At 45.5% G+C, this 23,530-nt stretch overlaps 1 long non-coding RNA gene across 1 annotated transcript in view; it reads left to right on the top strand.

Moving 5' to 3' along the window:
- Positions 1-22,874, top strand: part of LOC119977531 — a 77,238-nt gene extending 54,364 nt beyond the window's left edge. The window contains exon 4 of the long non-coding RNA XR_005463211.1: positions 22,383-22,874. This is a non-coding gene — a long non-coding RNA (uncharacterized LOC119977531). The remainder of the gene's footprint in view (positions 1-22,382) is intronic.
- Positions 22,875-23,530: the final 656 nt, after the last annotated feature.

Raw genomic sequence — 23,530 nt, 5'->3', positions numbered from 1 at the left:
TGCGCCGGTGCGTCAGCGGCCAGTCTTCTCCTGATGTTTATACTTTTGTCCAGAATTTATCTTTGTGTTCCTTCTTCACAAGACTGCCAATTAACGTTGCCTCTGAGCATTTAAATTCTACAGTCCTCGCTCACCAGAAGCTGGAGGTAGAGCATTTACAACAGGCAGCGAACAAAGTTGGTGGAAGTGAAGAAGATGAATAATCTCGAAAGGAAACTGGATGGGCACTTAAGGGAAATACATTTAGAGGGTTACAATGAGAGCCAGCATGGACTTGATGAGCCAAATGGCCTCCTCCTGTGGTGTAATGACTCGATAACAACTATCTCTTGAGTGCAGAGATTGATTTTAATTCAGGATTTAAAGGCAGAGCCGTGTTGCCCACTTCACTGTTCCTCACTGTACTCCAAACCCACAAGTGCTTTTGTTCAATTCAAAGAGACCAGGGACTTGGGGCAGTCCAGTGGAAGGGTGATGAATGAGGTCGCAACTCGGGCCTCCCCCTACGAGTTACCAGGAGACTGTCTGAGTCAGATTCTCAGTTCGTACAAGAGGAAGTATGGCCAAAGGGTGGAGACTGGGGGTTTCCAGGACCCTGGTCTGGATGGCCTGATGTTCTGAGAAAGGTAGAGCACCACATGTCAATCAACACGAAGGGAGTCTACCTGGGTCCCAAAGACAGTAACAAAATGTAATTTAATTTCTCAAGCATGTGAGATGCGCTCCAATATATTCCACCCAATGCAGCCAGCCAAAAGCAGGATATATGTCCCTCCCCATCATCCTCCTCCCCTGCCCCATCCCTCCCAAGGCAGGCATCCAAGATCCACGCCTAGTGGCATGGGTACCCATACCTGTTCAGTTCATTGACACTGAGGTTTCATGCCCAGCATAAATTGCTGAAAGCATCATATTTCATTCACTCTGTGTTACATTAACTTGAAAGCTCGTGTATGGTGTTAAACATAAATTCGGCAACTCCACAGCAAAGTGTCATGAGGAAACTGACTTTAATTTATCAGGAAACTGGCTTCTGGGCAGAGTCCATTGCAGCACAGAGCCCTCCTGTATTCGAAAAGTATTTTTGTTCCAGGATATCACTGAAATCTTTTTGATAACGCAAATCGGGGATGGTCTGATTGCAGCAGAAGCAGTTAATGAATGCAAGGCATCAATTTAGTTTGATGTCAGAAACCCGTTGGCCAACCTCCTTTGTGGGCGCACCAACAGTCTTCTGCTTCATTTGTGTGAAAAGCTGAATTTGGAAGCTTTGCATGCAGCTTGTTCAAATTGCCCTGTTTATTCTGTGAGAAAGTTTCAGCAACATAAAAGAGAACTATCTCAGGGTGATTCTGTGATCCAACGTTCCCAGTGGGGTGCGGCACTCACAATGATTGTGCCTTGGGGAACCGCGATCTGCCTCTGGCATGGGTCCACAGGGGAAAAAGTGTGTGGGAAAATCTTTGAAGTGCCCGTAGGTCGCAAATGATCCCAAATCGCTCAAGTCTGTTGTTCAGTGAAAGCTTTGCTCCTGGCATTGAGCTTCGTGCTGGGGCTAGAACATGATAGCCTCGACTGTCCGAGCCATACCTTTCAAAAGTAAGATTCGAGACAATTAGTGTAATCAGACAAAACGATGCCTTCTGCATAAAACTATTTTCCATTTATTTTGATTATTACAGCACTATCAACGAATAATTGACAATTACATAGAATTTACAATGTAGGAGCAGGCCATTCCATTCAGCCCCACTGTCTGTGCTAGTGTGTAGGCTCCACATAAATATTCCTCTATCCCTTTGAATCTCACCTTATCAGCACATCATTTTACTATTTTCTCCCTCGTATACATATTTATCTTCCCCTTACATCCAAATGTGTTATTCGTCTTAATTAGTCCATCTAGTAGCAAGGTCTTCATTCTAAGCACTTTCCGGGTAAAGAAGGACCTCCGGAATTCCTTATTGGATTTAGTCGCTACCTTATATTTATGGCCCCCTCTGTTTTGGACTTCCCCTCAAGCGGAAACAACTTCTCTGTTTCTACTTATCAAAACGCTTCTACTGATCAAAACGTTAATCCTAAGGAACTCCATTACCTGAGTGAGGGGGTAGTGGGGTAGTAATCACTGCAATAGTAATCCAGAGGCCCAGGGTAATGCAACGGGTAATGCAAAATTAAAAAATCTGAAATCAAATGTTTATATCATGATTAGGAAACCATTATCATAAAAACCCATCTGGTTCACTAGACTCCTTCAGGGAAGGAAATCTGCCATCCTTACCTGGTCTGGCCTACATGCGACTCCAGATCCACAGCAATGTGGTTGATTGTTGACTACAACTGAGTTCAAGGGACAATTAGGGATCCACATCCCATGAATGAATTCAGAAAAAGCCTCACCTTTAGTTTTCCCATTTGTATTTTCTTCCCTTTCTTTCGAGTCAATTGCAGAAAGGGGTAAATAGGAATGAACTAGTTCTTCCAGCAAGCTGGCACACAAGCTGGTTGTCTGCTCCTGACCTGGCTGCAGTAGCCCAATGCAGTCCCAGTCTCTTACCTCTAACTTCATAGTCGCTTCTAATATTTCATGCCATGCCAATAGGAGCTGGGGTCTATTGGCATAAGACAAATCACGGTGCTTCCTCATCAGTGCTGTGGGGGGTAAAAACCTTTTCACGCAGCCAGTGGTTAAGATCTGGAACCTATTGCCATATTGTTGTGAAGGCAGAGTTAAACTAGGCATTCGAGAGAGAATTAGTCTGCTTTCTGAAAAGGAGGCAGGTGCAGGGCTACAGGGAGAAGGCGGGGCATCGGCACACATTTGGAGAGCCGGTGCAGGGACGGTGGGCCGAATGGCCTCCTTCTGCACTGTAACAATTCTGCAATTCTAAGATCTTTCGAGTCTGGTTTCAATGACCATGTTGCATTTGATATGTGACGAATTGTATCTCATTTGCATCAGCAAGCCAGGACCTAATGCCAATACTTGGGGCGAATGGGATCAAAAGGTTATGGGGAGAAAGCAGGATTCGGCTATTGAGTTGGATGATCAGCCATGATCGTGATGAATGGTGGAGCAGGCTCGATGGGCCAAAAGGCCTCCTCCTGCTCCTATCTTCTATGTATCTATTGAGGCTTTGCTCAACTCAATCCACCAGAACTTGTCAGGTCAGCTCATATATGCATCCATTGGCCATTCATTCTTATGAATCTCTGGTAAAAGCGGAATACTGTACTGGGGTGCTTGGAAATCAGGGCACAGCTTTAAAAAAGTCAATTCCAGCTGATGATTCTAACAGCAGACTGGGAGAGCAGCAGGTAATTTGGAAAATATTTAGCTCATTGAGTTGTCTGTTGGACAACTAACTGTCACGGATGTTATCCCAATTCCATTCTCTTCCAGTGGAGGGTATGATAAAGGCAGTTGAAGAATGGCAACATAATTGCAAAGAGATACCAAAGAAGATCTCCAAATTTCAGTCAGGCCAGGCTTCAACCCCTCCTTAACTGAGCAAAAGAGAGAAACACTGCTGAATGTCCATAGGAGGAACTCACTCAAATTGACTCTTGCTATCTGTGAGGGAGGCAGCACTGTCACTGAGCGCCCACTCTCTCATGTCCAGACTGTGGACCAGCACCACAAGAGGTTCAATGACCTGACATAGGCAGTTATGGTAACACACTGACTTGTCTCTCTCTTCCCTTGGAAAATTAAGAGATGCACAGTTCAGCCTTCGCATTGCATGATGGTAGTGGACGACTAACCTGGATTTCATAATGTGTGTCACCATACCCAATCTACCAACAAAACATGTTTCTTTAAGCTACCCAATTCTGCCTGTCTCTGACCCTGTCATTGTCCTTGTTCTGCAGCACTAATCCACATTTTATTAAGCTCATTGATGTGTTGGGTAAGCTGGGTCTGCGAGGACAGCGGTTGCTGCAGTAGTGAAAGAGACAGGCTTCCAACACTTGAAGAAACGCAACTCGATTTTATTGAACTCTTAACTATCATACATCCTTTAACTGTGGGTTGATACTATGCTGACTTGACTGGAGACCTGAGGCTAACCTGACCAGACTATCTTACTACCACATGGTGGATGTTCTAGATACTGCTCACGGGCTCTGACTGTCTCAGAGGCTGGATCCCAAGAGAGCGGGAAAACTAGTGCCTTCTGGCTTTATCGTGGTCGTGTCCTGTCTAGTGATTGGCTGCTGTGTTCTGTGTGTTCACTGGTCATCCTGTGCGTCAATCACTGCCTGTCTGTGCACCATCATATACCTGTGTATATTATGACACTCATAAAAGCAACTTCTTTGATTTTCCCTTCACCAACCACCCTTCTCTCACTACCCTGGCTTATTAGTCATCAAAAATGTTGTGGCTTGTGTCCTCACCCACAGTAAGTTTGAGACCTTCTTACCTCCAATGGGTTTGACAGCAAGGAAATCCCTGTAATAATTTGAGATTTTGCTTATTTGGCTTGAGAAGAATTTTGGTTTAAATTTCATGTTAATTTTTTCGACGATGCCACATTCAATTCACTGCGAGGTGCAGTTATTTGGAATACAGTAAGGGCGAAATCTGTTCAAATCTCAACCATCTTAGAATGATGCATTCTTGTATACCAAGACAAGAGACAAGGGAGTTCATCTATAGCTTTCAGAGATATTTGGAAGTCGAAGGTTAGAAGTGGAGTCTATGGAGTATCCTTGTAACAGCACTAGTAGCTTTGACTCATTGACGACTTCAAATTCTGACCTTGAATGTGAGTGAGGCTCATTTGTCCCATCGTGTTCTCAAGTCCCTCATGCCTCCAAGCAGCTGGTGAAACCCTGTGGGATACCTTGATACCACATCTCAGCTGGCAATCCAAACTAAGCGACAATGTCATCAGCTTCATCTGGCGTAGATAGGGAACGTCACCTGTCCAAGTGCATGGAATGATGGAAGAGGCAAGATGATCGCAACTAGAGGACAATGGTTCTGAAGGTGGGCACCAACTTAATGTCCGACAGGTACAGGACACTCTGCTGATGAAGCAGATTTGTAGCCAGTCACCTTGGAAAGAATTGGGATCTTTCCGAGTATCGTCCCGTAGTTGGCAATGAAATTTAGTCACAGAAATGTTTTTGCTTACAGTAGAAGTGACTAGTGCCACATCGCATCTGATTGTTGGCAGGAGGAATGAGCTTAAGGAAGAAGAAAGTTGGAATTGTTTCTATGCAGACGTGCCCAGCGGGAGGCATAGCTATACAAACAGTGTTGCTGCCAGACTCCCATACCAATAGGAGAAGGTTTCCTATTTGATGTGGTGGCTTTGATTATCAGCTTTGGGAGATAATCCTCAACACTGAGATTTGAGGCAGGGGTCAGAGGCCAAACTTTCGACTTTATCTCCATCTGGTTGTTAATCTTCAGCCAATTTGAAGCCTGGAGCAATTGACGAAGTAATGCGACCTCGCTTTCTTTCCAATATTGAGCAAAGCCATGCAAGATTCACAGAAAGGGGCAGTAAAAATAGTTAAACTTTTCCATGCTGGCTATAAGCGAGAGGCCCAGTAGATTTACATGCTCGGCAAAATGAGGAATGATCATGCATCCAGTTTGCCCTTTTCAAGGTGCTTAACATACATTGTATGAATATGAATTGTTCCGTTCCCCATGCCACTTATCGTATACCCGCTGTGGAATAAGGGTGCCAAACGACAGGCTGTTTTGTGGACTTGCACTCGATTGAAGGCATTCAGACTCATTCCTTACAGTAAGCAGATACAGGGGACACCCCACCCCATCAGACTGAGCAGGATTTAAATCCAGATTCAAAGCTGAAAGTAGAAAGAGCAAATCCACTGCATGCCAGAAAATGCCGTCCTTTGATCAAGCAAATTCCAATGGTCGGCATTGCCATGATTCAGATTTACTTTGTCTCAGAGATGTATTCATGCCTCTGTATTCCCAATCTTGCACCTTCAGTACCTACTGTAATCAGTAAACCAGCTTTTGATTGCTTGACATTCCCATGGCACAGTTTTGGATTTGTTTCCTTTATTGTAACTCACCACCCGTGAGGAAAAGTTTAACTCCTGTCCGGACTGATATTCTGTGCTCTGATGACCATCAGTGTGGCCAGTTTTCTTTGCTTATTTCCACTCCAATAAAGGTTATTTGCCTTTTGCTTTCTCCCTGATAGAGTCATAGAGGTTTACAGCATGGAAACAGGCCCTTGGGCCCAACTTGTCCATGCCACCCAGTTTTTACCACTAAGCTAGTCCCAATTGCCCGCATTTGGCCCATATCCCTCTATACCCATCTTACCCAGATAACTGTCTAAATGCTTTTGAAAAGATAAAATTGTACCGGCCTCTCCTACTGCCTCTGGCAGATCGTTCCAGACACTCACCACCCTCTGCGCGAAAAATATTGTTCCTCTGGATCCTTTTGTATCTCTCCCCTCTCACCTTAAACCTATGCCCTCTAGTTTTAGATTTCCCTACCTTTGAGAAAAGATGTTGACTATCTACTTTATCTATGCCCCTCATTTTATAAAGCTCTATAAGATCACCGCTCAGCCTCCTATGCTCCAGGGAAAAAAGTCCCAGTCTATCCAGCCTCTCCTTGTAGCTCAAACCATCAACTTCCGGTAGCATCCTAGATAGTCTTTTCTGCACTCTTTCTAATTTAATAATATCCTTTCTATAATAGGGTGACTGTACGCAGTATTCCAATTATTAATGTATTACTAATGTCTTGTACAACTTCAACAAGACATCCCAACTCCTATACTCAATGTTCTGACCAATGAAACCAAGCATGCCAGATGCCTTCTTCACCACCCTGTCCACCTGTGACTCCACTTTCAAGGAGCTATGAACATGTACTCCTTGATCTCTTTGTTCTATAATTCTCCCTAACATCCTACCATTAACTGATTAGGTCTTGCCCTGCAGATTCGATCTATGCATCATCTCACATTTATCTAAATTAAATTCCATCTGCCATTCATCCACTGGCCCAATTGATCAAGATGTCGTTGCAATCCTAAATAACCTTCTTCACTGTCCACTATGCCACCAATTTTGGTGTCAACTGCAAACATACTAACCATGCCTCCTAAATTCTCATCCAAATAATGACTGTAAATAACAATTAACAGTGGACTCAGCACTGATCCCTGAGGCACACACCGCTGGTCACAGGCCTCCAGTTTCTACAACCACCCTTTATCTTCTGTCAACAAGATAATTTTGTAACCAATTGGCTACCTCACCCTGGTTCCCGTGAGATTTAACTTTATTCAACAAGCTACCATGCAGCACCTTGTCAAAGGCCTTGTTGAAGCCCATGTAGACAACGTCGACTGCACTGCCTTCATCTATCTTCTTGGTTACCCCTTCAAAAAACTCAATTTCGGGAGAACTGATTTCCCACTCACAAAGCCACGCAGACTGTCCCTAATCAGTCTTTGCCTCTCTAAATGCTTGTAGATTCTCTCTCTCAGAATACCTTCTCACAACTTACCCTCCACAGACGTTAGGCTCACCTGTCTGTAGTCCCCAGGCTTTTTCCTGCGGCCCTTCTTAAACAAAGGCACAATGTTTGCTACCCTCCAAACTTCAAGCACCTCACCTCTCTGCTAGGGGTCTCGCAATTGTCTCCTTAGTCTCCCACAACACCCTGGAATATGTTTTGTCAGGTCCCGAGGATTTATCTACCTTGATGCGCTTTAAGACTTCCAGCACCTCCTTCTCTGTAATATGTACACTCCTCAAGATATCACTATTTATTTATCCAAGTTCCCGCAAATCCACACCTTTCTCAACAGTAAATACCAATGAGAAATATTCATTTAGGATCTCACCCATCTGTTGTGGATCCGCACATAGATGACCTTGTAGATCCTTGAGAGGCCCTACTCTTTCCTTAGTTTCTCTTTTACCCTTTATGTTTTTATAGAAGCTCTTTGGATTCTTCTTTGCCTCATCTGCCAAAACAATCTCATATCCCCTTTTTGCCCTCCTGATTTCGCTCTTAACTCTACTACGACAACCTCTATACTCGTCAAGAGATCCACTTGATCCCAGCTGCCTCAGCATGTCATATGCCTCCTTCCTTTTGACTTGGACTCCAATATCCAAGTCATCCAGGGTTCCCTACTTCTACCAGCCTTGCCCTTCACTCTAAAAGGAATGTGCTTACCCTGAACCCTGGTGAACCCATTTTTGAAAGCCTTCCACTTACCAGCCGCTCCTTTGCCTGCCAACAGACTCCCCCAAACAACTTTTGAAAGTTCCTGTCTAATACCATCAAAATTGGCCTTGCCCCAATTTAGATTTTTAACTTTTGGGCCAGACCTGTCATTCCCCACAGCTTTCTTAAAACTAATGGAATTATGGTCACTGGTCCCAAAGTTCACTGACACGTCCGTCATCTGCTCTTCCTTATTTCCCAAGGGGAAGTCAAGTTTTGCCCCCTCTCTAGTCGGGCCATCCACATACTGAATGAGAAATTCCTCCTGAATGCACTCAACAAATTTCTCTCCATCCAAGCCCCTACTGCAATGCTGTCCCAGTCAATGTTGGGAAAGTTAAAGTCCCCAACTATTCCCACTCTATTTTTCTTGCAGCTATCTGTAATCTCCTTACATATTTGCTCCTCAATTTCCCGCTGACTATTTGGGGGCCTGTAGTACAATCTTATCAAAGTGATCTCACCCTTCTTATTTTTCAGCGCTGCTCATACAAACTCAGTGGGCGAACCGCCAGATGTACCCCCTCTCAGTACTGCCGTGATATTCTCCCTAATCAAAAATGCAACTCCCCCTCCTCTGTTATCTAATGTTCTATCTTCCCTATAGCATCTGTACCCTGGTATATTGAGCTGCCAGTCCTGCCCCTCCCTAAGCCTTGTTTCAGTAATAGCAACAATATCCCAGTCCCATGTACCCATCCATGCCCTGAGTTCATCTGCCTTGCCCGCCAGGTCTCTTGCATTGAAATATATGTAGTTTAATCTAGCCTTCCTTTGCTCTCTGCCCTCTTGTCTCAGACCATCGGTCTGTCATGTTTTGCACACTCTCCTTGTGTTTTTTGGATTCCACTTCATGTCCATGTTTGTGCCTCAAGAGGGCAACAAGTTAACTTAATCCCAGGGATGCCCCATCACAGTCTATCAGGAGGTATTCACTGGTTTGATGGTGGTACTCCCTCTTTTCACTTGCCTCTCAATACATAATTGACTCAATTAATCACACTCATTGCCCCTGAGTCAGAAGGTTTGAGTTTAGTCCTTAGAAGTTAAGCACATTATCTAGACGTGAATGTTAATGCAGCATTGATGGAGCTCTGCAGAATTGGAACGACTCTCTTTTAGCGAGGCTATTAAACTAAGTTCCATCTATCTATTTGGAGGGATGTAAAAATTTCTGTGGCACTATTCAAAGAGCCAAGAGTTCTCCGGTGTTTTGACCACCATCCCTGTCTCAGAGAACACTACTGAAAACAGATTAGCCGGCCATTCAAATCATTTGTGTTCCAGGGAATTTGCCATGTGCAAACTTACTGCTGTAATTCTGACAAGAAAACAGTGGCGATACTTGAAAAGTAATTCACTGGATGTGATTAATTGGCTGAATAGTAGATGACGGAGGTTCAGGATAATGGTCAAGTACTATAATTAGGAAAGTGTGCCTAGTGTGAGTTTCTCATAGAACCAAAGGATCCCTACAGTACAGAGGAGGCCATTCAGCCCATCAGGTCCGCACCATCCCTCTGCACATCTTTGGACACTAAGGGGCAATTTAGCATGACTAATCCACCTGTCCTGCACATCTTTGGACTGTGGGAGGAAATCGGAGTTTCCGGAGGGAACCCACGCAGACACGGGGAGAACGAGCAGACTTCATACAGACAGTTAACCAAGCCGGGAACCGATCCCGGGTCCTTGGTATTGTCAGGCAGCAGTGCTAAGCATTATGTCACCCTGTCGCCCCAAATCTATTCACATCTTTTCACATATTCATTCACACCTGAAATGATAGGATAGAGAGCCACATATTCAAATTTACCAGTGACAAAAGATGGAAGGCATTGTAAGCAGTTTGGATAAAAGCATGGCTCAGGGGCACAGTGATTAGCACTGCTGCTTCACAGCGTCAGGGACCTGGGTTCAATTCCAGCCTGTGTGGAGTTTGCACATTCTCCCCATGTTTACGTGGGTTCCCTCCGGAAACTCCAGGTCCTCCGGTTTCCTCAGACATAAAATTGCCCCTTAGTGTCCAGGGATGTGCTGGTTAGGTGGGGTTGCAGAGAAGGGGCGGGAGAGTGTGCCTAGGTAGGGTCCTCTTTCGGGGGTTGGTGCAGACTCAATGGGTCGGGTGGCCTCGTTCTGCCTTGTAGGGATTCGATGGTAAAGCATAACATTATAAAGAGTATTGATAGGTTGAATGGTCAAAACAATGACAAATGGATACCGATGTGAGCAAATGTATGTTTGGACTGAACAGGTATAGTAAAAGGTACCTTCTTAATCGGAGAAAGCTAGAAGCAAGACTGGAAGTTTGAATCCAGGTATTGATGATTAAATTATCATAAACAATTACAGAAAATAATCATCAAGGCTAGTGGAATATTGGTCTGTGTATCTAGATGACAAGAATACAATGAGGTAGAAGTCATACGGCAACTATATACTCAGCTTCTGCTTAGATCACACCTGGAGTACTGTGAGCAGTTCTAGGTATCACATCTTGAACAGGATATATTGGGTTGGATGGAGTGCAGTGTAGATTTACCAGTATGAGTGGTTAGTTTGTTTCTTTCTCTTTTATTTGACTGCACAGACGCGATGGGCTGAATGGCCACTTTCTGCACCGTAGCTTTTCTATGGTTCTATATTTAGGTCCAGATTCTCTGCCGTCGGGATGCTCTGTTTTTCTGGCTGCCTGGGGGTTTCCCGATGGCGTGGGGCTGCCCCACAATGGGAAACCCCATTGACCAGCCGGTCAAACGGAGCTTCCCCCCGGTGTGCGGAACCAGAGATTTGGCGCGGTGGGACAGAGAATCCAGCCCCTGACCTGTGGACTTTTGCACATTGAGAAATGCACACCAGACCCATGTGTGGCTTTGCCTGGGAATTTTGTCTTTTCACACAGGAGTTGGGTTTGCAGTGCATTGTGTGAGCCATGGTGTAATGCATGAGGAGTATGGGGGCGGAGGCTGAATGGTTCAAAGATCTGCCTTGGTTCTTCAACATAAAAGCCCAGTTCTCAAAATCATTTAAAAGCCCCCTAAACATCCTCCTCTCCGACCCGTAGCTCCAAAGTCACCGCATTGCCCCTCAGTTTGTGTATGCTGTCTCCATGCCATCTCCACCCCCCACAAATGCCATCCATACCACTTACCCAGTCTGCACCATGTGTACTTCACTGGTGCTGTGCAATGGGTAATTATTACAAAATAATTGCAAAAAGGTTAGCCTTTAACAATCTAATAAAACCTTGAATTCAAACACGCAACCATTGCTACTGGAAATAAATAAACTTCTCCAGTACAAAAAATATTGACCCTTTATCTGCCTATTAAGTTTGTAAACAAACAATAAACCATGTCAACGGCATTTTCTATTTTTCCAGCTTCTTAAACTTTTCAATTATCATTGGATCAATAGACACCTGCTGAAGTCATTACACCTTTGGAACCTAACCAAGCATTCATCATGGCCACAGCTGTTATAACAAAAGCTTCCAGCTACATTACCTGAAACTATTGGAGCAGAATGGTGTCCCATTACAGTGTTCCTGTCAATCAATGGAGGGGAACAGGTGCAGTTTTTTTTTCATCTTCCAGCAGTCGTGTTGATTTTAACCATCAGAGCTATTAGCTGATTTAAATCACAACACAAAGCATGACAGCAGAGTTTGATAGTTAAAAATAATTATTAATGCATTATGGTACTTTTGACAATTGGAAAAGTGTTGTGTGCATGACAATAATTGTACAGTGCAGCTATATCTAAATGTATATCTAATTGCAGGACAGATCCCCATGATGAATCATCAAGTTAAAAATACATCTACGTTACAATGCAACATCTAAGCATGACATTTGAAGGGATAAAAACATTATTTCCTTACTTTTAAGAATGTCTCCAACTCCTCAGCTAGCTCCCCAAGGATGTGTTTCCCTTAGGGCTTCCAAAATTCTGACCAGCACGCAGAGATAGTGTGCAGGAGAAAATATAATTACTCTGTGGTCCTCACTTTGGGGTCCCCACCTACAGAAGAGGATTGTGTGCGTTTTCCACCCGATGTCTCCCAACTCATGAAAGGGCCACACAAAAGTAATGTGGGGGCAGGACGGCAAAAAGAAGCAAAGTTCAACATTTCCTTACCCGATTCACAGCTCTTTTGGAACTCTGTGAAGTTGATGATGAAATCCATGGAATTATGTAAGGGAATATTGGACTTTAAGATCTGCATTGTATATTTTAAATGACGGCGGTAGACACCAAAAATGGCTGAGGATACACAACTAACCACTGACAGGATTGGCTTCAGGGGTTTCCCTAAGGAACAATGGAACCCCTCCCTGTGCTTCCACGCAAGGCACTTATAAAACCATCCAAAGACTGATTACCATCTCTGAGAAGGACAAAGGGACATAATGACCCTCTCCTCTCCAAGATCCTGGGTATAATGACTTGGAGATAGTCTAGTACATTCCAGTCTTCTTGGAATGCTCACATTTGGGGGTTAAAATCCGACTTGCTATCAGCCTGGGCAGTTCGGTTTGTCTGTGGACTGTTTTTGTGCTGTGAGGAAAGCAGCTGAAAGTTTGCCACACTGAAAAGAATACTATAACCGAGGCAGAGCCTCTGCAAAGAAAGCCAGTATTTGCAGTGTTGTGGTAAAAGATTGAAACCACTCACGTGTGTAAGTTATAGAAATAGAACATAGAACATAGAACAAAACAGCACAGAACAGGCCCTTCGGCGTCGATGTTGTGCCGAGCAATGATTGCCCTACTCAAACCCACGTATCCACTCTATACCCGTAACCCAACAACCCCCCCCTCACCTTACTTTTTTTTAGGACACTACGGGCAATTTATCATGGCCAATCCACCTAACCCGCACATCTTTGGACTGTGGGAGGAAACCGGAGTACCCGGAGGAAACCCACGCACACACGGGGAGGACGTGCAGACTCCGCACAGACAGTGACCCAGCCGGGAACCGAACCTGGGACCCTGGAGCTGTGAAGCATTTATGCTAACCACCATGCTACCGTGCTGCCCTAAATGGAGACGTTTACTCACAAACATGCTTGGGAGACACAACCTGCCCCTGCAGGGTGTCTGCCTGATACAAAGGCTACACAACACAGTTATATATTTTGGTTATCACCCATACACTATAAAATCCTAATAAGCAGAATTATCCAGGCAGAAGTGTCCCCTTTATCTAAATGAAAGCGGGTCATTAAGTTTGTGATTATTACTTTCCCACACCACCTTGCTGAGAAAGGGCTCTAATAATTATTAAGTTGAAGCTGTTAATGCTCATCACGACATGTGCCGACTTCAAAGCTTTTACTGTTTAATGTTGAATTTTCCTCAGGTTTTTTTTCCCATGTCCTGAGAATCTGCTGAGATAACATAATATATGAATGCAAAATCTTTCTGTCTTTACTTCTGAGATTGTGAAATGAATGAGGTAAATAATCCAATCTTCGCCTTGCCATTATTTTTTTTCGCCTTCGTCAAGGATTTCAGTCTCATGGTCTTCACAGGTGCCAAGCACTACTGTAAATTAATAGATATTTTCTTGCCAAATCCAGCAGAGTTCCCTGTGAAAAATACTCTGTGCTGGAAGAAGTGAGGTAATCCAATCCAGAGTAATGGCAGTATATATCATCGCGGGGGTTCGTTACATTGAAATCAAGTTTCTTCTAACATAATGATTCAAAAATTCGGCCAAGAAATACTGAAAGCTCGCTTTAATGCAACGAACTACTTAAACAACGCTAGCTGCAACACTACACGAGCAATGATTGACTCAGGTGGATTTAAGGTTCACAAAACAAGTTTGGGTGAATGAAATATATATATTTAATGGAGTAAATTATAAATGTCCGTTGCGATATTTATTGATGCATTATGCCGCATTGAAAATTATCTCCTGAGAAGATGTAACAAAATAAATTCAACTCTTATTATAGACCAAGTAACATGATCCGGTAGCACGCCATTCAGCTTTAAGAGACAGCTTTTCAATTGAAACAGGCTTATCGCTGAGCCTATCTTATTAGACTTCAAAATAATAAGTAGTAATTAAAGCCACATGTAGTATAAAGAATAACACAGGTAGGACTGTTTCAAGATAATGGTATATCTGGGGGTGGGGAGGGGGAGAGTGGTCAAGTGACATTGGGAAGCTGGTCGGACGTCACTCTGCAAAAATAGAAATATTGTGCAGAGGTCAGGTGGAAACAAACTACTGTTGTGGTTGTTTTTACTTCTAATATTTCCAGTTTCATCCCTCTTTTTAACTTACGCTGGCACATGGCATAGTGTTGCAGCGAGAAGGCAGAGCAAGTGTGCGTTGACATTGTCCAAGTGACATTGTCAAGAAATTGCGCCGCCCTCGATTTTCCAACGCACACTTTTGGCAGCTGACGCTCCCTGAGGCCAGTGCAATCTCAGCACTGTGGTCTTCAGATAGACTTCCACCAGTGGTTCTGAGTGAGAACGCTGAAAGTCCATGGTAACCCACAATCTGATGCTTCCCCTCTTTCTGAGGAAACCGTTGGCTTTTATTCAGATTGGAAACTCTCTGCGTTTGGAGACATGTCCACGAACCTGCTTCGGACCACGACAAGCCTGCTGGATCCCCTGGAATTCTGTTGCTGCGCCTTCCTCGACTGTGGCTGGCATATGGCACAATAGCTGTGATTGTGGTGGAATGTTACAGCCACAAGTTTCATGAAAGACAGAAAAAGTATATTGTCAATCAAATGGTTGTTCAGGTGATTTAGGGTTGGGATGAATTATCATGTAAATCAGAGGGTGGCGGATGCCCTCTACTTCCATTTGGTAACGTTGTGACTCTTTGAGCTGTTAACATTTCCTCTCCACCGATTCCCCTGCAATGTTAATTGACGCGTAGTCTTGAGGCAGATGCAGTTCACTTTTGGGTGCAATAACTGAGCGTGTTGCTGGGTATGAGTGGGATTGCAGGAAAGCAGAGGTTGTCCCGATGAAGAGCTTCCTCGCCCGTGCAATTCATGACAATACTGAGCCTATGTTTCCACATGGGATACTTTCCCACTCCAAGGGGAAACCAAAGTGAGGAGCCTTAATTCATTTTAAAATTATTTCATGGCAGTAGGCTTCGCTGGCTGGGCCAACATTTATTGCCCAGCCCTTATTGCCCTTGAGAAGGTGGTGGTGACCTGCTTTCTGGAACTGCTGCAGTCCATGTGGTGTAGGTACTCCCACAGAGCTGTTCGGGAGAGAATCCCAGGATTTTGACCTAGCGACAGTGATGGGATACTTGCAGATGGCGATGTTCCCATGTGAGATAGTCATCAATAAATGCAATAGGCAAATAAGGAGAATCTTCTTTACCCAAAGAATTGTAAGAACGTGGAACTCGCTACCAAAGGTGTAATTGAGACTAATGATATAGGTATATTGAAAGGAATGCTAGGTAAGCTAATGAGGGTAAAGAAATGTAAGGATGTGCTGCTACGATTGGGTGAAGAAGATTGGGAAGAGACTTATGAGGAGCATAAACCTGGACATAGATCAGTTGGGCTGAATGGCCTGTTTTTGGGCTGGGAATTCTAGAAAATTCTAATCAATTCGTCGGAAAGACTACATGGATATAGTAAATTATTTGACTTGGTGGGGTGGATCCCTGCAGCCTGAGCAAGCATAACTGTCTAATCCTGCTGCTACTTCAAGTCCATGGGGAGTGTGGCAAGCGTACATGCTCAAGCAAATTTTAGTCACCTGCTTAATCCTAGTTGAAGCTGGAGATTAACTGGTGTTAATAACCCCTGTGCCAGCCTGGAAATAGCCCGGAAATAGCCAGGGACAGTGAAGTTGAGGGCTGCAGTGGCTTTGCAGTGGGCAATGCTATCCTAGTTTTGCCATTTGGTTACAGAAGGTACCATGATTTAGCCTCCCTGGAGAGGCACTGTCTTTTTCTGTTGATCTCAGCTCATGAACTTTAGGAGAACGCTTCCTTTTATTTGTTCTTCTTGCAGCTGTAGGTTTGTGTGCTTCCTCAGGTTTTAAGTCCCAATGTCAAGACCGAATACAGGTCACAATTCTGCGTGGGGAGGAGGAACAGGATCCCAGGCAAAATATTCCAATTAAGCCTGGCAGGCTACCTCTCTAAGCTACTGGCCTTGATTCCAGGGCTGGCAGTGCCACCGATAGAGGTGGCCACTGTTGAGGCTGCAAGTGGAAAGAGGACCCATGCGCTAAGTAGAAAAACTTATTTTTATGCTGGGTCGAGGCAGGCGGGTCCTGCTTATTACATTGGTAGTCTCTCTAGTGGTAGCATTGGGGCCATGGGGTCAGCTATTGCCACTGAGTGCCCACTCTTTGGGGCATGGGACATTGGGAATCCAAGGCTCCAAAATCTGTGGGAAGTGTGGGGAGGGGACCTCTATGCAGTTAGCGGGTGCCTCAGTCAATGAGCTGTGCCGCCACTGGGAAATGGTTGTCAGTTCGCCTTCTGATTATTTTAGCTGTCTGCCTTCAGTGAGGCCTCCCTCCCAATGCCTTTCGCCTTCATTTCCCCGTCCTTCTCTCCCCCCACTCCCGCAGGCCATGTTTACAGTGGAATGGTAAAATCTTGGCCCTCATGTCTTCTGCACTTCCTCTAGCCAGATTGAATTTGTTAGAATGAAACATGAGCATTGTCCGAAGTCCCTTAAGAATTTAGAGCGTTGAACATTCTACAAGCACTCCGAAATGGTCGGAGTGACCAAAAACCACCATCTAAAACAATCAAATCATCTCTTCAAATATTCCACTACTAGACCATAGAACAGTACAGCACAGAACAGGCCCTTCGGCCCTCAATGTTGTGCCGAGCCATGATCACCCTACTCAAACCCACGTATCCACCCTATACCTGTAACCCAACAACCCCCCCCCCTTAACCCTACTTTTTATTAGGACACTACGGGCAATTTAGCATGGCCAATCCACCTAACCCGCACATCTTTGGACTGTGGGAGGAAACCGGAGCACCCGGAGGAAACCCACGCACACAGGGGGAGGACGTGCAGACTCCACACAGACAGTGACCCAGCCGGGAATCGAACCTGGGACCCTGGAGCTGTGAAGCATTTATGCTAACCACCATGCTAACGTGCTGCCCCAAACTATTTTGGAGAACAGTTGAGGATCCCTTTAAATATTGCTAAAAATGCCCTCCTCATGATGCATACCATGCACGAATTGTGGAGAGCTGAAGGACTGTCTATAGCAACATGGGTGGCAACCAAAATAATATCTGGGTCCTATAACTGATGCAAGGACCAGGGGAAGCACTGTGGGATACTGCTTAGCACTGCTGCCTCATGGCGCTGAGGACCCGGGTTTGATCCTAGCCCCGGGTCACTGTCAGTGCGGAGTTTGCACATTCTCCCTGTGTCTGCATGGGTCTCACCCCAACAACCCAGAGATGTGCAGGGTAGGTGGTTTGGCCACGCTAAATTGCCCCTTAAATGGAAATTGAAAAAAAAACTGACATAGGTACCTGATTTTCCGTTATCTATTAAACTCCTGCCTACATCGGGGGGGGGGGGGGGGGGGGGGGGGGGCAGGGAGGGGGTGCTGACTATCTTTGCATTGGGTGAACCTCAATGTGAAATCAGCATGGTCTTCCACTTATTTTCTAACCTCTTACTGGCCCATTCCTGCAGGTGGAAGCTGCCTTCAAGGCATGTGAATGCTTTGCAAACTTTACAGTTTGCATATGGCAGCTGGATAGACAATTACCAGACTTCAAAGATGTCAGCGGAACTTCACCCACCAAACAATGTTCAGTGTCCTCTGTGATCCTAATGTCCACTTCCTTCACTCACTCTTGGAACATGTTTCCAAGACTATTTCCAGACACTTATTATCTCTTTTATTTCCTCCTACTCCTTCCTCCCTGAGGGAGCAAAGCATCTGTGTCTGAATGGGCCGCTGCTGCTCCCTGCATCTTTCATGCGTGCCGCTCACAACACCCTCTCTCACTCGTTCAAGCAAGCCACTTGACTGACGATTTACAGGTTGAACTCGTTCTTATCTTTGTGAAAAATTGGCGTGTTGCCCCAGAAGTCAGGAACTGTAAAATGTATGTCCAGCATTATGAATGGGAGGTGAGGGCAGTAATGATTCCATTGAGAGTATCATTGATTTAATCAGACATTTAGGAAAGCAGCAATTAAATATAACGGACTGGATTTACTGCCTATTCCTCACCCCCCTCGCACACACATACCCGGAGCATGCCTATGGTCAGCAGGATCAGAATATCCCACTGACGGGAACGGCTAGAAATCCCGCCCATAGTTTTTTGATAATAGGTGAAACATTGTGAAATAAAAACGTGCCATATTTAGTGCCAAAACTACAGCGATGCAGCATGGTGGCACAGTGGTTAGCACTGCTCCCTCACAGTGCCAGGGACCCGGATTCGATTCCGGGCTTGGGTGACTGTCTGTGTGGAGTTTGCACCATCTCCCCGTGTCTGCATGGGTTTTTTCCGGGTGCTCCGGTTTCCTCCCACAGTGCAAAGATGAACAGGTGAAAGATGGATTGGCCATGACCAATGCGTGAGGTTACGGTAATAGGGCAGGGGAGTGAGCCTGGGATAGTGTTCTTTCGGGGGGTGGGGGGATGGTGCAGACTTGATGGGCCGAATGGCCTTCTTCTGCACCATGGGATTCTTAGGATGATAGCATCATGCCAGGCTGTTTACTGCAACAGAAGGAAGATTCACATTTATAAAGCGCCTGACTGGACCATCTGAAAGAGTTTTAAAGCCAATTATTTACTTTTGAAGTGTAGTAATGTAGGAAATCTGACAGGTGATCTGTGCACTGCAAACTCCTCTAAACAGCAAGTTCACAATGACCAGAGAATCTGTTTTTCTGATGTTGACTGAGGGACAAACATTGGCCAACGCGCTGGGGATGATTCCCTGCTCGTCTTTGCAATAGTACCGCGGGATCTTTAACATCCGCCTGAGAGGGCAGAATGGGCCTCGGGTGAGCATCACATTGGAAAGACATTGGAAATAAATCACATTCTGACATGGCGGCGCTCGATTGTCACCCATCATTTTTGTGCTCAAAACCTGGCTTGGGACTTGATCTCAGAAAGTTAGGCAACAGGCAATGCAGGAGCTGAGCCTGGATGCCATGAAATACTGTCTGAAGCCAACTGATTCGCTGAAACGCAGATAATCACACCAGCAATGTTTCTCCACTTCTCAAACATGAACATTATTGCATCCGAATGGAAAATCTCAGGTCAATATATTTTCCTACATGGTGCTTGCTTTCATATTCCGTCCCCTCTTCTTTCCCTTGTTGTCTGCCAATATATGTAAGCAGCAGATATTCAATTGCTCTTTTTCTGAATGATTGACATATTTAGTGACATCGCCCCTGCCCGCACCTACCATGTTCGAGGAACATCTTGAAAATGCATACTCTGCAACTGCCGACTTCTGAAACAACACACTGGACTTCTTTGAAGATAAGAATGAGTTTAACCTGGAAATCCTCAGTCAAGTGGCCTGTTGAAAAGAATGAGAGAGGGCGTTGTGAGAGGCGCACATGAAAGATATCGGGAGCTGTAGGAGCCCATTCAGACAGATGCTTTGCTCCCTCAGGGAGGAAGGAGTAGGAGGAAATAAAAGAGATAATAACACATGTTTTCAACAAATGGTTCAAATGGGCGTCATTGTTTCAAGGGAACTGAAAGAAAAATAAAGTGATGTGACAGCAGTTCACATTACATGGATTTGTGGCAGGGGGGAGCACTACGATTTGGTCACCTCCTCACACAGGAAATGGAGGCCTGGGAAAGAACTTATGACATTAAACAAAAAAATAAACTTAAAAGCCAAATGAAACTGAGCGGACGATTATGGGAAAATAAGTGGGAGGAAGTAATAGTGCTGATGGGTACACAGTGACTATGTTGTTATAGATGTGAACATTTCTTTATTCATTGTACATCTTTGCAGAACACATACGGTTCACTTTCATGGATTTCAAGGAAAGCGCTGAAAGATGATTATCTGTGTAATCATAATCCAAGTTTCCAGACCGGACCTAGCAGGATTCTGTGAGGAGGTGGGGGTATAATGGGGTGTGGGGTGGGGAGGGGGGAGCGGAGATCTTTAGCCAACACCGGCCCGCAGTTTGAATGTGCTCTCCTTCTCCTTCTGGCCCAACATTCGCGTGAGGAGGTTTAAAGGTTGCTGTTTGACTGAGCAGTCATGGTGAATGCTGCGGTTTGTGGTTATCTAATTTGGGAAAGAGTGTTAAAACAGGCGGTGGGACCCTCTACTTGCATCGACAGTGGGTCTAACACTTTTTCCAGGCAGGTATGATGGAAAATAATGGGCGGGATTCTCTAGTTTCCGATGCCAAAACCGTGTTTGCCGATCGGCCGGATAATCCACGCTCGTGCCAAAATCGGGGGGGGGGGGGGGGGGGGGGGGCGGTGCAGCTTTTGCGATGCTCTGCTGCCTCCAAAACGGCGTACTCTAGGAGTACGCCACACGCCATCGGGAAGGACGTTACCTGAGGCCCTCCTCTCAATGCTCCAACTCCGATGGGTCGAGTTCCCGACAACGTCGGTCACTCACGGTATTTATTTTTGGGAACTTGGCATGGCAGCTGCGGACTGGGATGGCCGATCTGCGGAAAGGGAGGGGCTTTGGCGGGGGCTGGGGGCACTGGTGGGGGGTGGGCCAGGGGTGGCGAACCTGGCCAAAGAGAGTTACTATTTGGCAGGCCGGGTCCGCGCGTGGCCGGCGCCATGTTGCCCGGCGCGGCCGTTGCAGGCCGCTGCCCTGCACATGTGCGGCCACGGACCCGGAAATTCTCCAGCCGTAGCCACAGCAAGAGCCGGGTGCTCTACGCTGCGTGCCTGCTAACCTCCCACCAGACTGTCATAAAACCCCACCGTTCCCACACCGGTGTCGGCACTTAGTCTCAGAATCGGAGAATCCAGCCAACGTTTCGGTTCGGATGACTCCTCTTCAGGTATTCAGTAGATCCACTATTTTGCTTTGATGATGGGGTATGGTGCATTACTCATACGTGCTGAACTTCACGCTGGGACACTTTTGCCCAAAAATGGGAGCTGCCAATCCAATTTCTAGGTCAGGATGTTATTTTCTTTTATATATTTAGAGTACCCAATTCATTTTTTCCAATTAAGGGGCAATTTAGCGTGGCCAATCCACCTAGCCTGCACATCTTTGGGTTGTGGGGGCGAAACCCACGCAAACACGGGGAGAATGTGCAAACCCCACACGGACAGTGACCCAGAGCCGGGATCGAACCCGGGTCCTCGGCAATGTGAGGCAGCAGTGCTAACCACTGTGCCTCTGTGCTGCCATAGGGTGTTATTTTAAGTGGATAATGTAAGGGAGAAGTGTGAATTTATGTCAGAAATTCATTGACAAATTGTTCATTTTGAATAATTATGGAGCATGTCTTGCTACTGCTGTCAAGTTTGCACTGTGGATGCACAACCTCTACCACCTAGAAAGTCAAGGGCAGCAGACACATGGGAACACGACCACCATCATGTTCCCCTCCGAGCCGCTCACCATCCTGACTTGGAAATATATCTGCCGTTCCTTCACTGCTGCTGGGTCAAAATCCAGGAATTCCCTCACCAACAGTACTGGGGGTGCACCTGCATCACAGGGACTGCAGCGGTTCAAGAACATACCTCACCATCACCTTCTCAAGAGCAATTAGGAATGGGCAATAAATGCTGGTCGAAAGAGTGATGCTCAGGCCCTATGAACAATTTTTAAAAAGGAACCATGTACCCCCATGGGGTGCACCCACATCGACACATTCTCCCAACAACATCATGACACATCATGTGATTTAATTAAATCGATGTGCTGCGCATGACATAACATGAGTTTGCTGCCATTACCAACACAGCAGTTCCACAAGACCGCTTGCATAGAGTGTGCAGCACAGAAAGGGGCCATATGCCCAACTGGTCTGGGCAGGTGTTTATGATCCACATGAGCCATTTTCGATCCAACGTCATTTGATTAATCTCACCCTATTGATTTAATCTTCTATTTCTTTTTTTCACAGCTTTTACCACACGGCATTCTTTGGCATTGAAGAAAGGTGAAGAAACAGCCTAAAATCTCGGCCTTCAAGTCATGACCATGATGACAACCTGCCACGATGCAAATTTAAGATGACTAAGCGTAATTACCATGAACATATTTTCATCTTACTGCTTTAAAAACTGGCTGATATCAATTCTGCTCTTTCCGATCTCACATTGGTAGCTGCAATCATTTCATGTTTAGAATATGGCCCTGAGGTGCGTTAAGAAGTATCTCTGGAAATCAGCATATATCACATTAAAGAGAGAATCTTGGAGTCAATATCTATGCAGGGGTTCAGACAAGAAAGCGGCAGAGAAAATATTGGTCCTTCAAAAGATCTAAACCTCTCCCGGAGTCGAGAACAGAGACTCCAGCTGGTTATTGTAGCCACCTAAGATGGACACTGGGCTGCAAAATGGAGAACTGCTAAGGCTGCAGGGAGAAAACAGTCTCAGCAAGGACAAGCAGTTTGCAGAAGGCTAATTAGCATTCTGCACGTACAGAAACCAGTTTATGGCCAGGTGCAGGATCTCAGCTAAAGGTGTAAATGGCAACAACGATTTGCATAGTAATGAGGTGATCCAGATCTAGGCCCACACAATAGAAACATTTAGGTTTGAATGGATACTTTAAGTGGACGCCCAGACGAAACGGCACCATAAGTATCCATCACAAAGCACCATAGAGACCGCCCCACCCATCGAGAAGCGACCCTCAGATTGGGGGGTTTGGAAAATATTGATTGGGAGAAGACCCAATCGATATACAGCAGGTAGAGACCGCCCCGAAGAGGCACGGACTTTGGGGGGACCTATAAAAGTAGACCCCGCACATGGTCCGTTCTGTTGGCTCCGGCTCAGCCGTTGTTTGGCTCCGGCTCCGCTGTTGTTTGGCTCCGGCTCTCTGCTGTCGTCATCGCTTTGCTGATACCTCGCATCCTGACTCCAGTTCCATCACCAGCCGTTGAGCCACCAGCCATCGAACTGTAAGTTTCACCACGACGCTCGCTACGTGAACCAGACTTGCTAGACCCTGACGACCTCTAACTTTCTGAGAGTTGCAGACCAAGAACGAGACGAAGGCCTCGCTCCCTGACCTTGCCTGTTCCTGTTTAGATAAGTATTT

The sequence above is a fragment of the Scyliorhinus canicula genome, chromosome 14 (assembly GCF_902713615.1).
Source record: "Scyliorhinus canicula chromosome 14, sScyCan1.1, whole genome shotgun sequence".
Classification (NCBI taxonomy): Eukaryota; Metazoa; Chordata; class Chondrichthyes; order Carcharhiniformes; family Scyliorhinidae; genus Scyliorhinus; species Scyliorhinus canicula.
Note: the sequence above shows the minus strand (reverse complement) of the source record. Positions and strands in the feature narration are given on the sequence as shown.